The 16,052-nt window shown below is 38.5% G+C and overlaps 1 long non-coding RNA gene across 1 annotated transcript in view; it reads left to right on the top strand.

Annotated features, from left to right (window-relative positions):
* Positions 1 to 16,052, top strand: part of LOC141107243 (uncharacterized) — a 194,324-nt gene that overhangs the window by 112,972 nt on the left and 65,300 nt on the right. Inside the window, exon 2 of the long non-coding RNA XR_012235835.1 lies at positions 8,379 to 8,476. This is a non-coding gene — a long non-coding RNA (uncharacterized lncRNA). The remainder of the gene's footprint in view (positions 1 to 8,378; positions 8,477 to 16,052) is intronic.

Genomic DNA, 16,052 nt, shown 5'->3' with positions numbered 1-16,052 from the left:
CATTATCTTTTGTAAAATATTTATTAAATAAAAATGATAAAAGAAATTACTCACAAGCGGTAGTAGAGCAGGGTGCAATATAAATCAAGCACCGACTAGCAGCAAGTGGTTATAATGATGAGCAGAACCTTCCAGAGATCTTAGAGGAACATACAGCAGTGCTGTGCTCTGATGAAGAAGGGACGTACCCTTCGAAATGCGTTAGCTGGTAGTGATGACTGTATGTTCCTCTAAGATCTCTGGAAGGTTCTGCTCATCATTATAACCGCTTGCTGCTAGTCGGTGCTTGATTTATATTGCACCCTGCTCTACTACCGCTTGTGAGTAATTTCTTTTATCATTTTTATTTAATAAATATTTTACAAAAGATAATGCACATGGCCGGTGCGCCCCTCTCTCTTTTTAAAAACTCTGCTGTCACTGGTATATAGACAGTTGTAGACTTAAATGACTAATTAAGTTGGGCAATTAGTTGCTCTGCACATAAACATACAAACATGTAAATCTTTTTTTTTGTGCAGTTATATGTGCTGCTAATTGCATATAAGTAGTGCAGTGCAACTTATTTCATGGTGAGGACTGTGTTTTTAAGACAGCAACAAATTGGAGGGCAGTCTACTAAATGGTCATATTTCAGATCTTGGAATAACATGATTGAATGATTCTCTGGCTTTAAATGATCCACTGTCTTTAAATATCTATCAAGAACTCCAAGCTCTCTCTCTACTGGACATTCCACCTCTGCCCTTACTCCATCATAGACATTAACTCTGCAAAATGATGGTATCCAACCATGCAGAAGTTTTTTGAATGTAAGCTGAAGAGTTTTCTTTTTTTCCCTCTTGCAATGTTTTTTAAGCTGATTTTTATTTTCATGGATAACCAGTAATCTCAATTTCTACAGTACATAATATGTAGTCCTCCTGCTGTCCATAGTAAACCCTGTAATGTGCTACTGCAGCCCCGCCAAAGTACTATTGCTGTGTAACTCTGTATATACCAGTGCTTATCTTGATCACGTGTAAATTTGCTTTAACACTGTACAAATGGACTATGGTTTAAAGTCAATGTTATTCTTAGTATAAAATAGTCAAAGACACACTATTCTCTGTGGCTCCCAGCGTGTACATTTCTCATTGCTTGTGACACCTTGTGAAAGACCCACAGCAGAGTTGTTTATATGTGAAGTTATAGTGCCCATTTGTAAAGACAGTCGTGTGTGAAAAGGGACCTGTTTTCACCCCTTATTATGAAGAACAACACTTGCTATTGTGCTGTCATCTGCTTTTATTATCTGCAAACACACTGCTGTCTATCTTTACTGCCTGTGATTTCCTTTTTTTCAGTCAATAAGTGATCCCATGATAAAGCTACTTACACATGGGCTGGCTGTCCAGGCAGATTTTGTGGCCATAGACTGTGATTGTGAAAAAATATAAGACCTGGACCTGGTGTATAAAAACTGACGTCACCAATCAGATATAGGTTTGTCTTTTAGGCTTGGTTCACACCTAATATCGATGCGGCTCCCAGCAGGGGGTCCTGTGTGTCCTCATTCATCGTTTTGGGTCCGATTTCAGCCCCAATTTTTGGCTGAATTTGGACCTGAAATGGACCAAAAGACGCACAGGGCTCCTGTGCAAATTTGCACCGGAGCCGCATCAGAGATATCTGAACCGGCTCCATAGAAAGCCGATCACAATCTCTTGTTATTGTGAATTGGAAGCGGGGATCCCCACATCCAATTTGCAATAGTGTGAACCCAGCCTCAAAGAAAACCTGTGCCTATACAGGACAGAGCAACAGCTTCGCATACGTACCATTGCACCTCTACTAATTAGTTCACTTGGGGTGCTGCATTGACATATGCAGTACTTCCAAGTATGAAGTACATGTGGCTCACTCCCCTTCTTCCCATGTGCCAGCACTAATTCTTACAATGGGTAACTTAGGCTCCCATTGTTCACATGGGGAAGAAAGTGAGTCCTAAGCCCTCTCTAAACTCTAATAAGCCATGATATAGCTTCTTCTCCTCATTCTCAATGGCTGAATGCAACAGCTTGAGAAGCAAAAGATGGGTGAGTATAAGCATCTGTAGGTGGCCGGCTTTAAAGTGATACTTTTTTGCTCCAAATATGCAAAGCATTGGTTCACGTTAAAGTTTGCATCTGCAGAGTGGCTTTTTAAGGTGGTCTATCCTATGGGTTGTGTTGTAGAGAAGATTAATAGTAGAGAAGTCCCTTTTACTATTGTAATTCATGCATTTTCGTGTCTTTGCTGAGTATTTTCGCTGCTTTTAACCTTTGTAACTAAAAGTCACATGGACTTGGAAGCTCTTGACTCTCTGCTGAGATACTACTGAAAGTGATTCATAATGTCCACTCCTAAGGTCAGTTTAATGTTTCGGCCAACATTTATATTGCCTACTCACAAAGAGTAAAGCCTAGTACACACGGGCCGAATGTCGGGCGGTATCGGTCAGTTCAATAGAAACTGACCAATATGTACTGCAGCCAGTCCGCAGAAGCTGGCTGGCCAGCTTCTGTCGAAGGGGCATGACCAAGAAAGGTGTGCCAATCAGCTCCTGATCAGCACTCTCAGCCAATGGCTGAGAGCGCTGACCGGAGTGGTCTGACTCTGACGGGGGGGATCCCTCTGTCAGAAAACAATAGAACAGCAGGGGAGATCGCTGTACTAACATTGCATAGTTAGTACAGCGGCTCCTTCTAAACTGTCAGTTGTTTTTCCTTCAGTCCTGCTGGGTTGAACAAAAAGAAAAAACGAGTATGCCGCGTACACATGATTGCACATTCAGACAACAAAATCTATGTTTTTTTCCGACGGATTTTGGCTCAAACTTGTCTTGCATACACACGGTCACACAAATGTTGTCGGAAATTCCGATCGCCAAGAACGCGGTGACGTACCACACATACGACGAGCCGAGAAAAATGAAGTTCAATAACCAGTGCGGCTCTTCTGCTTGATTCCGAGCAAGCGTGGAATTTTGTGCGTCGGAATTGTGTACACACAATTGGAATTTATGAGAATGGATTTTGTTGTCGGAAAATTTGAGATCCAGATCTCGAATTTTGTTTGGAGGAAATTCCGATGAAAAATGTCTAATGGAGCCTACACATGGTCCGAATTTCTGACAACAAGCTCCCATCGAACATTTCCCGTCAGAAAATCCAATCGTGTGTGTACGCATCATTAGTGTGTACTAAGCTTAAGGCTGGCCATAGATTTTGCAATTTTCTTTCCTTCAACCATAGGTTTCTTCTATGGAGAGCTGATCCTGGCAGGCTGCCAGCCCCCAATGTGAACACACAGCGGGTGTTTTTACTATAGACCTTAGAGTCTTTGGCCTTGTTCACTTGGGAAATTTGAATCCATGCCCCATGGAGGGCCTTGTTTACTGGCACAGGGATGCACAGGTATCCCATAACTGCATGGTCACAGCTGCTACTTCCAATACAACATGCATACGTGTGCAGGTGCATGGCCCTGAAGTTCCCTTGGGTGTTTGGGGCCACACACCCGCACAGATCTCACATTGGGAGCAGCAGCTGTATCTGTGTAGCCAATGGGCACGCAACACCTGTGCATCCCCATGCCAGTAAACACCACCCTGCATAGGACATGGATTAGGACCCCCTGTGTGAACAGGGACTTGTGATTTTGAGAATTAATAACTTGACATCAAAAGCAGCTAGAGAAGTCAGGGATGGCCATTTTACCACTAAGAATATGCAAATTGTTTAATGTCCAATGGCCTAGGTTCACATTGATGCGATTTGGCATGGGATTTGACATGTCAAATCCCTTTTCAAATCGGCAGCTATTGCTGACAATGGCACTGTCCGAATCGGTGCGATGCCGCATTTTCGGCTCCGCACCAATTCCCAAAAGTGGTTTCTGTACTACTTTTCGGGGTGCAATTTGTATAGACAGGAACCCGCACAGATGTCTCTGAAATCGCCTCCGAAGTTGGACTGACATGCAGGAATGAAACTCACACAATTTCAATCCCACTGTCAGTGTGAACCTGGGCTTAATAGCACTACTTCTTGGCTACTTTGTTTTTCATGCCATTTTTACATACAGTTTACCTTCACAGTCAAGTACATTTAATTGTCTCACTGTGTTGCATCTTTCAAAAATGTATCCAGAGATACTGGTGGGCGAATAAGCAAATAATGAACTCCCACATATCACTGCTAGACCTGCTTTTCAAAGGTAAAAACTGGTTTAATGTTTGGATTGCAAACAATAAACTAGTATTAAACCCAAAAGCAAACATTTATTATATTGCAGCTTACCAATTCCTAGATGTGGTGTCTGTATTAGTTTTCTTTTTTTAAGGCTTTCTTTCTTTTATTTTGCGAAGATGACTCAGCCAGCAATTCTGTTGTTTTCCAAAAGAACTCTTGAAAAATTCTCTTCCAGGTGTACCAGTTTACAGGGAAGAGACAAACCATTTAACAATGGCAGGGGTGCTTAAAATGATCAACTTTTATTTATTCATGTAAAACGTTTACCCCAAAAAGAAAAAAGCTGTACGTTATAAATTATTATAAAGTGTGAGCTGGAGTTTTGCTTCAATTTGTTAATGTATTAAAATTTGTTAGCACATCTAACACTCCCGTCCTCCAGACTGACAATGCTGCTGTCTGCTGTGTCCCTGGGGGGTTGTTATTGGATAGATCACCAAGTGAATATAGAAGGAAAAAAGCCTAAAAAAGAAAACGAATGCAGCCGCCAAATCTAATGATTGCTAAACTGCAATATATTACATTGTTGGCTTTGGGTTTAATACCACTTTAATACTGGTGTTTGAGGAAGTTGATTACTCACAAATTATACCCCCTGTCCCCCATTACACGAGCATAGATGAGGAGATACATTTTTGTGCCAGGAAACATAGTGGTTTTATGATTCTAGCCCAGTCCAGTTTCTGAAATAGACTATGCAATAAACTATGCATAGAATGGTTAAATCATGGTATGGGTTACCATATGACAATATAATTATTCAAGTTCAATCTACTCTTTATCTGTTTGACTCAAAGTCCCCCTTTATTTATATTCACACAGCTGATCACACTGCTGATAAAGTCTGTTTCCAGATTACAGTAATACAAATTAGACTGTGCAAAAACATGCTGAATAATTACTGCCTGTAGCAAAGCATACAGGCTTCTGGCTCCGTTTCCAGTTCCGTGCAAATTTTCTAACACATTTTAGGGACCTGAACAGAAGGTGGGAAGACCACCTACTTTCCACTGCAAGTTGCTCGGCAATGGTGAAATGACTTTATAAAATAAAAATGATATATGCATTGTTGATTGAGTGCGGAGGGGTTAGAAAACCTTTCAGGTGTTCACTGCTACACAGATCCTATTAGAAAGATTTTCTTTACTCTATTGCCCCACACACACGGTTGGATTTTCCAACGGGAAATGTTCGATGGGAGTTTGTTGGCGGAAATTCCGACCGTGTGTAGGCTCCATCGGACATTTTCCGTCTGAATTTCCGACAAACAAAATTTGAGATCTGGATCAACAGTAACACAGACACCAACAGAAAGGAGTTCTAGCTGTCTCTTACTCTAAAAATAAAAAAATAAAAGTCAGCAGCTACAAAAAAAGTCAGCAGCTACAAATAAATGTATTAGGCCGGGTTCACACAATTACGAATTGGATGCGAGATCTCCACATCCAATTTGCAATAGAAGGAGAACGTGACCGTCTCTCTATGGAACCAGTTCACATATCTTCAATGCGGCTCCGGTGCAAATTTGCACAGGAGCCCTGTAAGTCTTTTGATCAGTTTCAGGTCCTAATTCAGACCAAAATTCGTGCTGAAATCAGACCCTAAACGGTGAATAATGACGCACAGGACCCCTGCTGGGAGCCGCATTGGCATCCATTGTGAACCAAGCCTTAGGCAAAAAACAGGATTATTCATGACATCTGACCGAGACTTTTCCTCAATACATTTTATTTTTTATAAATAGACACTTTAGTAATTTCAAAAGGGCAGGACTTATGCCCAGCATTAAACAGAACCTGCCACCCAAAAAAAGAATGCTTGGGTATGCAGCTATTATCGAATTGAAGTAACACGTTTTTACTAATTCTTTCAGCTTCCAAGTTAAAGGGTCAGTTCATCAAAAACTCAATTTTCGGTAGATGGTGGAGGAGTTAAGTCACTTGATAATGCTTCAGGGAAGCTTGGTGAAGTCTATATGCTTGAGTCCCTGGTTTGTGCCTCTGTTGCAGCCCCTCTCATCCTGTTGAACTTTTTATTTATTTTTTGTTACAAAGAATAAAAAAAGAGATGCTGGATGATTTAAAAGTGTGCAGAATCATTCAGAACTCCTAGGTGGACAAAAAAGCTATACCACCTATAGCTAAAATATCACCTTTTGAATTGACTGGCTATTTAATACTTGTGGACATGATGAACAATTGTCTAAAGCATCTAACAATGGAGAAGTGTGAGAAGACATAACTTTCCTGCAGCATCTATGCGGTTCACAAGTAGCTCTCTCCAAAAGTGTCCATAAGTAAAAAATAAATAAATAATAATAATTAAAAAAAAAAAAAAAGTGCTGATTTTCTGGCAACAATAACATGAATTAAAAAAAAAGTCAAAGTAACTTTTTCATTGTCTCAGATTGCTTTACACAGCTCATTTTAAAGGTGGTTTCTGCATTTAATTTATAATTCCAACATAGTCCTTACGTAACTGTAAACTAGCTGCAATTTTATTCTTTATTGTAACAACATAAGTAAAAATAGCCGCATCATTAGCAGACAATGTTGCAATCCTTTACACAATGGATAAAATAAACAGCCTCTGCATTATTAAACGTGCACCTGTGAAAGGTACAAGGTGTGTTTGTTTTGGTTTCCTGGACTTTTAATAGCTTTTTTTTAGCATGCCATTTACTCTTTTTTAGAAACATCGGCTGTAAAACATGTAAAAATCAATTGGCATGCTAATAAAGGTCTATACACTTGTACAGTGTGAATGCCCAAAAGCAAGGTTACATTGTAATTGCAAATGGAATGGAGATTTCAAGGGACAGCTTCAAACTTTTAGAAGTTTTGTGTTTCTCTGTAAAATGTTCACAGGTTCACACATAAATTTGCCTCCAGGAGCATGTATTTATCATGCAGGACTCACTAATTTGAAAAAAATATCCTGTTACCCTTAAACCTGTAACTCTCTCAGTTTTGTTTTATTAAATAATGCTGAGTTAACGCTCAGTGCTCCCATTTTGCCTAATAATCTGCAACTAAGATTCGCCTTTAAAAATTTTTAGAAATTCAGTAACACTGTGTGGTTGATTTACTAAAACTAGGGAGTGTAAAATCTAATGCAGCAGTGCATGGTAGCCAATCAGCTTCTAACTTCAGCTTGTTCAATTAGGCTTTGACAAAAAAAAACTGGGATCTGCACCAGGTTTTGCACTCTCCAGTTTTAGTAAATCAGCTCCTGTAAATCATTAAGGCCCCCTGAACACTTTGATAAATTTGACAATAAAGAGTATAATTTAAATGTCAAGATTTAAAGAGTAGTTCCACTCATTTAAAAGCCAGCAGCTACAAAAAGTGTAGCTGCTGACTTTTAATAAACAGACACTCACCTGTCCCAGGGTCCACCGATGCGGGCGTACAAAGCTCCGCTTCTCTCCCCCTCCTCTCCGAGGTGCCGAAATTCTAACTGTGGGCTCCCGGCTGTGGCTTCACAGCCGGATGCACACTGCGCATGCGTGAACCGTGCTGCGCACTGTGAATAGTCGGGCGATCTTCTGGGACTTGTGTCCCAGAAGATTGCAGGGAGGGAGGGAGGGGGGAGAGGTGAACTTACTCCTAGCGCCACAGAGCCCGGGGAGGAAGTGGGAGCTGGATGCCCATAAAAACTGGGTATCCACCCCCCAAATAAAATGACATGCCAAATGTGGCACGTCAGGGGATCACTTAAAGCGGATGTTCCATTTTTGGGTGGAACTCTGCTTTAACAAAAAAAAAATAGTTTTTAGGTGTATGGTCTATTTTAAAGGATCACTTGCCCCAGAAATTGTAGTTTAGAAGTTCCATTCTCCCTGTTTTTAAATTTTGTTTTGTTAAACTAATATCTTAGCCAACATTTCTTAAGACATATTGTATGCTTCTAGCTTTTAATTATCTCTATTTTGTTATTTTAACTTAATAAATAAAGAAAATGCTTTGCTATATATCAGACAATAGACATCATACTGTGTTTTATTTAATTGTCTAACTTCTAATAATTAAATGTATTTTTTTTTCTATATAAGATACATCTGTAAGATAATTAAAAATATCTCTTTATTCATTTCACAATGAGATTTTCAAAAAGAACCAAGAATATACACTTTAAGAGGAATTAAAACACAGGCAGGCGGATAGAAGATTTACTGAATACAGTTAACTTACAAGGACTAGGTAAGACAAAGCATCAATTATGCTCATGTATTGTTGACCTTGGATAAGACTTATTAAGTAATGTGTGAATGACTGTGATAAAACATTGTATGAGATGTTTTGATTTATTAACTCTACTATCTTCTAACTGAAGGCGATTACAGGCATTATAGAATATTCATCCAGCCCAACTGCTTATGCTTGAATTAAGAAACAATTTGTAATCTTGTTGGGCCCTTTTACAACCTTGGTCAACGCTTCTTGGCTGAGCCTACTTGGTGGAAAGTTGAGTGGTCATGATGGATTTTCCCTTTTGATCGTATTGTTTCCCCAATGACGTTCCAGCATTTGCCCTCCTCCATAGACACAAACATACAATTAGCCAACATGCATGTTTGTAGAAAGATATTTAGTTAGGAAAATTATTGATCAGCTGTACATGCACAGCAAACTGTCTAATGTTTGCAAGAAGTTTTAATCAAATAAGAAAACCCAGACTATTTAAATTCCCGCTTATTTTTTTAATTGTATTTATTACAGGCATTTATTTATAGTACCATCAGTTTATGCAGTGCATTACGTACTATTCATTCACATCAGTTCCCACATGAAAAATGCAAAGAGTACATACGAACCTACTAATTTAGAGTCCTTGTTTCTGCTTTGTCACATTTACTCTCTTAGGCTCGGTTCACACTGGTGCAATGCGAATCCCTGCAAATCCAGTGCGGGTTCTCGCATCGCACCTGAATCGCATAGTGATTCACACTGAGATCTGCAAACCGCTGGGGGTGTCAATATAAAGTTAATGACACCCCCAGATCAGTTCGCAGATCACAGTGCGAACTGTAGAAAGGTGCAGGAATCGAATTGCATAGTGCCAGTTCACACATATGTGATGACAGGCATTGCATGTAAATCGCCCGGCATTGCTGTGCAATCACATGTGATGTCTGTGCAATGCAAATTTCAGCCATACAAAATGTATGGCTGAAATTGCATTGCATCTGCACCAAAATTCAGTTCTCTCATTGCATATGTGAAAACCAAACCTGAATGTCAGGAATTGTTATCATAAGAAAGGACTTTGCTTGTTGACATCTTAAGTACATTGGCAGGTGCCATCATTAACATATCACTGCACAGCACAGGGATCATTTGTATCAATGGCCTGGCTGCTCTGGCAACAGTTTACTGTGAAAAATGTCTCATTACACCTAAAGCTGTTTAGTCAGATAACTTTCCATGTTAAACAAAGTTTGGATTGGTGTTTCCCTAATTTCAGGTAAAGAAGGTTGTGTAAAATTAATGTTTAGCCATTTTTATTAGTTGTAGATAGATAGAGAGGGTTAAAACCCTTGCCAGATTATTTTTTGCTTTTTGCGTACCAGTGGGGAAGTTTATGTTTATTTCCTGTCCCAGAGACACAACAGAAAGTTAGGGGAAATCTCCCAAAGTCATAGAAATTTGAATATTTTCCTTAATCTCTTGTTCTGGGGACAACATTTTGGATTTCACCTCACTTCATTTCTAGATGACAATGGTAATCAGTATAAATATGGGCATGAAACTCCCCAATGGGCACACAGACAGCAATAAAGATACAGAGTATCTAATCCGACCTCACGCTATCCAAAACGAAGAATACAGGCAGTCCCCATGTTACAAACAAAATAGGGTATGTAGGTTTGTTCTTAAGTTGAATTTGTTTGTAATTCGGAAAAGGTGCATTTTTTAAGTGTAGCTCCAGCCAAAAAAAATATTTTTAAGTTTTTTGGATAGCATAGGGAAGGGTTAACACCCCTGTAACATTTGTTTTGCCGTCTGTCTGAAAATTTCACCTCACTTTCTGTCCCTGTGACAATTGGATTTTGAAAAAATTGGGTTGTTGTGGAAACAAGGATTGGTGATAAAGATTCAGTGGAGACACCTTTTTCCCATGATAAATCTTACAGGAGAGAATATCCCTTCCTAGGGGTGGATTTCCTCTCACTTCCTGTTGTCTCCCTCCGTTTGTAAATAGGAGTCATTTGTAAGTCGGATGTTTGTAACCCGGGGACCGCCTGTAAAGGATTTTGCCTAGAGATACACATTAAGATTGATTTGCATGGTTTATAGTTCCTGTCAGTTTATTTTTGATTTACCTTCACTTCCTGTCCCAGAGATGTAACAAAAATTGAGAGAAAATCTCTATAAAGTGAGGGGAACTCCTCTGATAGATAATTGTGATTGAAACTGATGATACTATGTTATGCCCTACTTTATTCATATACAAACCTTCGTTTATTGTCTATGATCACATCTGTTACACGATGTTAAATAACCTCTTTCTTTGTATACAACCTATTAGTTCAATGTTAAATTGTAATGTCATATTATACCTAATGTCTGTTCATCTAAGCTTCCAAATAAAACTTTTGTAAACAAAAAAAAGAAACATGTGTCCTCATTGGCAGATTTTCTTTAATATCTTGTTCTAGTGAGAACTGTAAAATTTTGGATTTCCCATCATTTTTTTTCTCGGTGACAAAGCACACAAACAGAGGATGGATCACCTCAATTGGGGAATGGACATCAATAAACACTTGGCAGGGGTTTCCTCCTTACATACTATATCCAAACTAAATTAAAGGTTTGGTTATATATACAACTTGAATCTTTTTTTTAATTAAAATATATATTTATCCCCTTCCCACCGAGCGTACGCAGATATGCGGCCTCGGCTTTCGGGGGTTATACCGGGATGATGCCCGCAGCTGCAGGGCAGCTGTACCGTTTTTTAGATTGGGCGTTCCAGGGATAACAACTGATGCCACTCAATTGTTATCCCGGAGGAGCAGGAGGGGACATCTCCCCTCCCGCTGCCTCCCGCTGCCTCCCGCTGCCTCCCGCCGCTCTAACCGGGCCTCCCGTCCCACCGGGAGACCCGATCCGCAATCCGGCACTTCCAGCGTCTAGCCACAGACTGGAACAAAGCCATAAATGGCTTTGTTCAAGTCTCCTGAATGTAAACATGAAAGCAATGTCACAACGTCACTTCGGGTTTATTTGGCTGCCAATGGTGCCTGATTTAGAAAAAATATACAATATTCAGAATCGCCGTTTTCAGCGATATGAATACTTTGAAGTAAAAAGGAGGGATTGGAGGCCTTTTAGACCCTCGATCCCTCCTTAAAGAGTACCTGTCACCACCTATTACTTTCACAAGGGATGTTTACAATCCTTGTAACAGCAATAAAAGTGATCAAAAATTATTTTTAAAACAGAGTTTAATAATATAAAAATAAATAAAATAAACACGAAAAAAAAAAGTTTTAAAGCACCACCATCCCCGCAAGATCGCGGGGCAAAGAAAACGCATACCAAAGTCGTGCCCGCATATGTAAACAGTGTTCAAATCACACATGTGAGGTATCACCGCGATTGTCAGAGTGAGAGCAATAATTCTAACACTAGACCTCCTCTGTAACGCTAACCTGGTAACCGTAAAAAAAATGTAAAGCGTCACCTATGGAGATTTTTAGGTACCGTAGTTTGTCGCCATTCCACGAGTGCGTGCAATTATAAAGCGTGACATGTTTGGTATCTATTTACTGGGCATAACATCATCTTTCACATTATACAAAAAATTGGGCTAACTTTATTGTTTCGTTTTTTTTAAATTCATGAAAGTGTCCCTTTTCCAAAAAAGTTGCGTTTAAAACACCGCTGCACAAATACCGTGTGATATAAAATATTGCAACAATTGCCATTTTATTCTCTAGATTCTATGCTAAAAATATATATATAATGTTTGGGGGTTCTAAGTAATTTTCTAGCAAAAAAATATGGATTTTAACTTGTAAACACCAAATGTCAGAAACAGGCTTAGGCATTAAAGGGTTAAATATAATAGTTTGCAGTTAGCACATTTTCCTATTTTCATTACAGGTATCAACATGAATTCTCAACTTATTGTATGTTTCATTTTAAAAATAAAATTTACCAGTAGATATGTAAAAGTTTCTCTATCTGTAATAAAGTTATGTATTTGACCTTATATTAACTTTCTCGTGCAGCTCTAAACCATCAGCCTTTTCAGTATGAAGGAGGCTTACAAGTATTAGTTGGCAGCATTCTTCTATAGAAAGTAATTGAAATTGAATTCTATGATATTGTCCGTTAAGAAACTAGTTGTGTAGGAAACAATTTCCTACAAAATATGATCTTCACTTAAAATGTAGTTTTGATAGACTCCTTAAACTATGAATCGTATATGTGTGGAAGAGTAGGGAAGGGTTAGAGAGGAAGAGAGAGAAAGAGATTTTTTTCCTTTTTTTTTCTCTTTTCTTCCTTCTCTCGTGAACAGTTCTGAAGGGCTGGACAATAAACGAACAAAAAGTACAGTTGATGATACTGTTCTTTTTGTTAAATTGTTTCTTTGCTTAAATGTATGTTATGTTTTCTTTTCTTTATTTATTATATTTGTTAAAAAATGAAACCTGATAAAAAAAAAAGGAAGGGTAAAAACCTGTCAGTTTTTTTTGCTCTCTGTGACCCCATTAAGGAGTTTCTCCTTGCTTTCTGTCCCAGTGCTACCATAAACAGCAGGGCAAGTTCTAGCTCTTACCAATGATAATTTTAAAAAGTGATTTTATTGCTGTCCTTTAGACATGTGCATTCATTTTTGTCCAAATGCATTTTCGTCCGAATTTCAGGTATTTTCGTTATCGTTTTAACAAATGACAACGAAAGTGCAGAATCCGAAAAACGAAAGATCCGACATAAAAAAATGCTTTATTTTCGCTTTCGTTGCGACAACAGTTCGATATAGATAGGAGATTCGACATGATGATGACAATAACAATCTGTGTCCATCGAACCTCTGGTCGAATGTGCCTAACCTTAGCTCTATTAGTCCAAGATTATTCTACATAGAGAGAAAAGATTCGACACAGAGAGAAAAGATCGCTGCTGGAATTGGGTGGGGGAAGTAAAATAAAAATAATGATAATGATGAATGTTATTGGCTGATTGTAACCAAAGAGGAGGAGCAGTAAAATAGCTAGAACTAAGTACACATGTACAGCCAACTTACTTTCACTTACGATTTGCTAGCAGAGAGAGACACACACACTGAATCATTTCAGAAGACAGTCAATCTTAGCTGATCTGTTTGTCAGAGAACCTGAATTATTTAGCAATTAAGCATAAGCACAGCAGCAGAACAATAGTGAAGCAAGCTACAGTTCAACTTAACTTTTTCATAATAATCTGCTGCTATTGTGTTATGCCCCGTACACACGGTCGGATTTTCCGACGGAAAATGTGTGATAGGATTGTTGTCGGAAATTCCGACCGTGTGTGGGCTCCATCACACATTTTCCACCGGATTTTCTGACACACAAAGTTTGAGAGCAGGATATAAAATTTTCTGACAACAAAATCCATTGTCGGAAACTCCGATCGTGTGTACACAAATCCGACAGACAAAGTGCCACACATGCTCAGTATAAAAAAAGAGATGAAAGCTATTGGCCACTGCCCCGTTTATAGTCCCGACGTACGTGTTTTACGTCACCGTGTTTAGAACGATCGGATTTTGCGACAACTTTGTGTGACCGTGTATATGCAAGACAAGTTTGAGCTAACATCCGTCTGAAAAAATCCTAGGGTTTTGTTGTCGGAATGTCCGAACAAAGTCCGACCGTGTGTACAGGGCATTAGTGTTGTGAACTTGATAGTGATACTATTGTTGTGATAGCCTCAGAGGCTGCTCGTGTTGTGGGGGGTGGGGGGGATTTATTATAATAGATTCTATATTATAGATTGAGATTCTATATAGATTCTATATACCCTATCTTGTTACCTGTCTGATCAGTGATCACTATCACCAGTCCATTTTCTGTTTGAACTATATATATTCAACATGAACGACGAAGATTCGACAAAGCAGCGAAAAACATACAAACGTCGAATCTTTGGCTTATGGTGTCTGTTGAAAGTTCCTGGAAGATTTGACGGAGCAGCTAAACTATACAGCGTCGTACAGTTTAGCTGCTACATGGAATCTTCTTTGAACATTCGACAGACACCATAAGCCTTCAATGACAGATTCGACCTTAATTAATTTGGATTTTCAGACGAATGCAATTTTTAACGAAAAACGAAATGAATATAAACAAATTTCTGGAGTAACTAAATAAATTTATTTTTCGGACGAAAACGAAATTCCGAAACGAAATATTTCAGTGTGCACATGTCTATCCTTGTCCCCATTTCAGAGATTTTCTCCCATATGTTGCTATAGACATGCTGTAGGTGAGGGGAAATCTCCTACCTGTTGACACAGGCAACAATAAATATCCAACCCGAGGTTTTAACCCTTCCCCAATCTACTCAAAATCAGAAACATTTGCTGGGGTTTTACATTAACATGTATGAAATACCCAAATCAATTTTTCAGTATGTTTGGGAACATGTCTCCCATGTTTTCTTAAACAAATCATTTTTGTGAATCTGTTGAATCTATTCTTAAGTGGAGATTCTGCTTCAGCACTTATTGTTGCAGACTGACAACACTAAGCTGCTAACTCCTAAATAGTTGAAGCGTTGTCAGTCTACCATGCCTTTAGTTGGCTGTTCAAAAAACTATTAACTAAGAGGAAGCAGCTTGGTGTTTTTCTGTTACTAGAAGAATCTCCAAGTAGGAAAATTTGCATCAGATTCACTAAAAATTATTATCTTATCAAGTCTTTACATATTTATACAGTAAAATATAATGCCAAACATGCTGAAATATAAATATTGGGTGACAATAAACTTGAAGTAAAATATGTCAAAACTGCTGACTTTTTATTCTGATAAAATAAAGTCAAAAACATGAAATAAAAATCAGAATAATTATTGAAGCGCAACCAAAAATGATGTGCCCTGATAATGTCACCTTTGACAAAACATGTTGGGTAAAATATGACATGCTGGTGTCGTCGCATTCTGTGTGAGATAGCGTGAAGGTGAGAGGACAAATTTACTTGTTTGCAAGCTTGTTTACTTACCTTTGCGAGTTTTTAGTATTTGATTTTGTTAATTAATGTAAAATTATTTACCTGCATGTGGAGCATTTTTTTTACATGTTATGATGGTATGCTGATGATTTGAGGAGGCATATTTATTTTATGGCTGGTGGTGTCCTGCTGCCTTGCTGGAGAGCTTACTTTTATGTGTGATATGACCATTTTTTATTCTGAGATCTTAATATTTGGTAAGAGTCCTTAGTGCTTTTGGTGGTAGCTAGCATTCACACAGAGGAGTCTTCTAATTAAGGATTTGGGATTGGACTGTTTTGGTACACCTTTTCCTCTAAGGAAGCTGTTTGGACTTTTTTGCTTTCACTACAACAATTATTTCATAATTCACTTGCTTCACTTTATTTGTATGTCAAATAAAGTCATTAAAATCAAATAAAGTCATTGTATTAAGTCGATTGTTTTACCTTATTTTTAATGTATATTTAAAATGGCAGTGCAGCATATCTGGGTAATCACTTGTTTTATTATGTATATCTAGATATAATGAGAGTAGCTTCCCTGTTGATATCTTAATGCACTTAGTACAG

Source organism: Aquarana catesbeiana, linkage group LG09 (assembly GCF_042186555.1).
Source record: "Aquarana catesbeiana isolate 2022-GZ linkage group LG09, ASM4218655v1, whole genome shotgun sequence".
Classification (NCBI taxonomy): Eukaryota; Metazoa; Chordata; class Amphibia; order Anura; family Ranidae; genus Aquarana; species Aquarana catesbeiana.
Note: the sequence above shows the minus strand (reverse complement) of the source record. Positions and strands in the feature narration are given on the sequence as shown.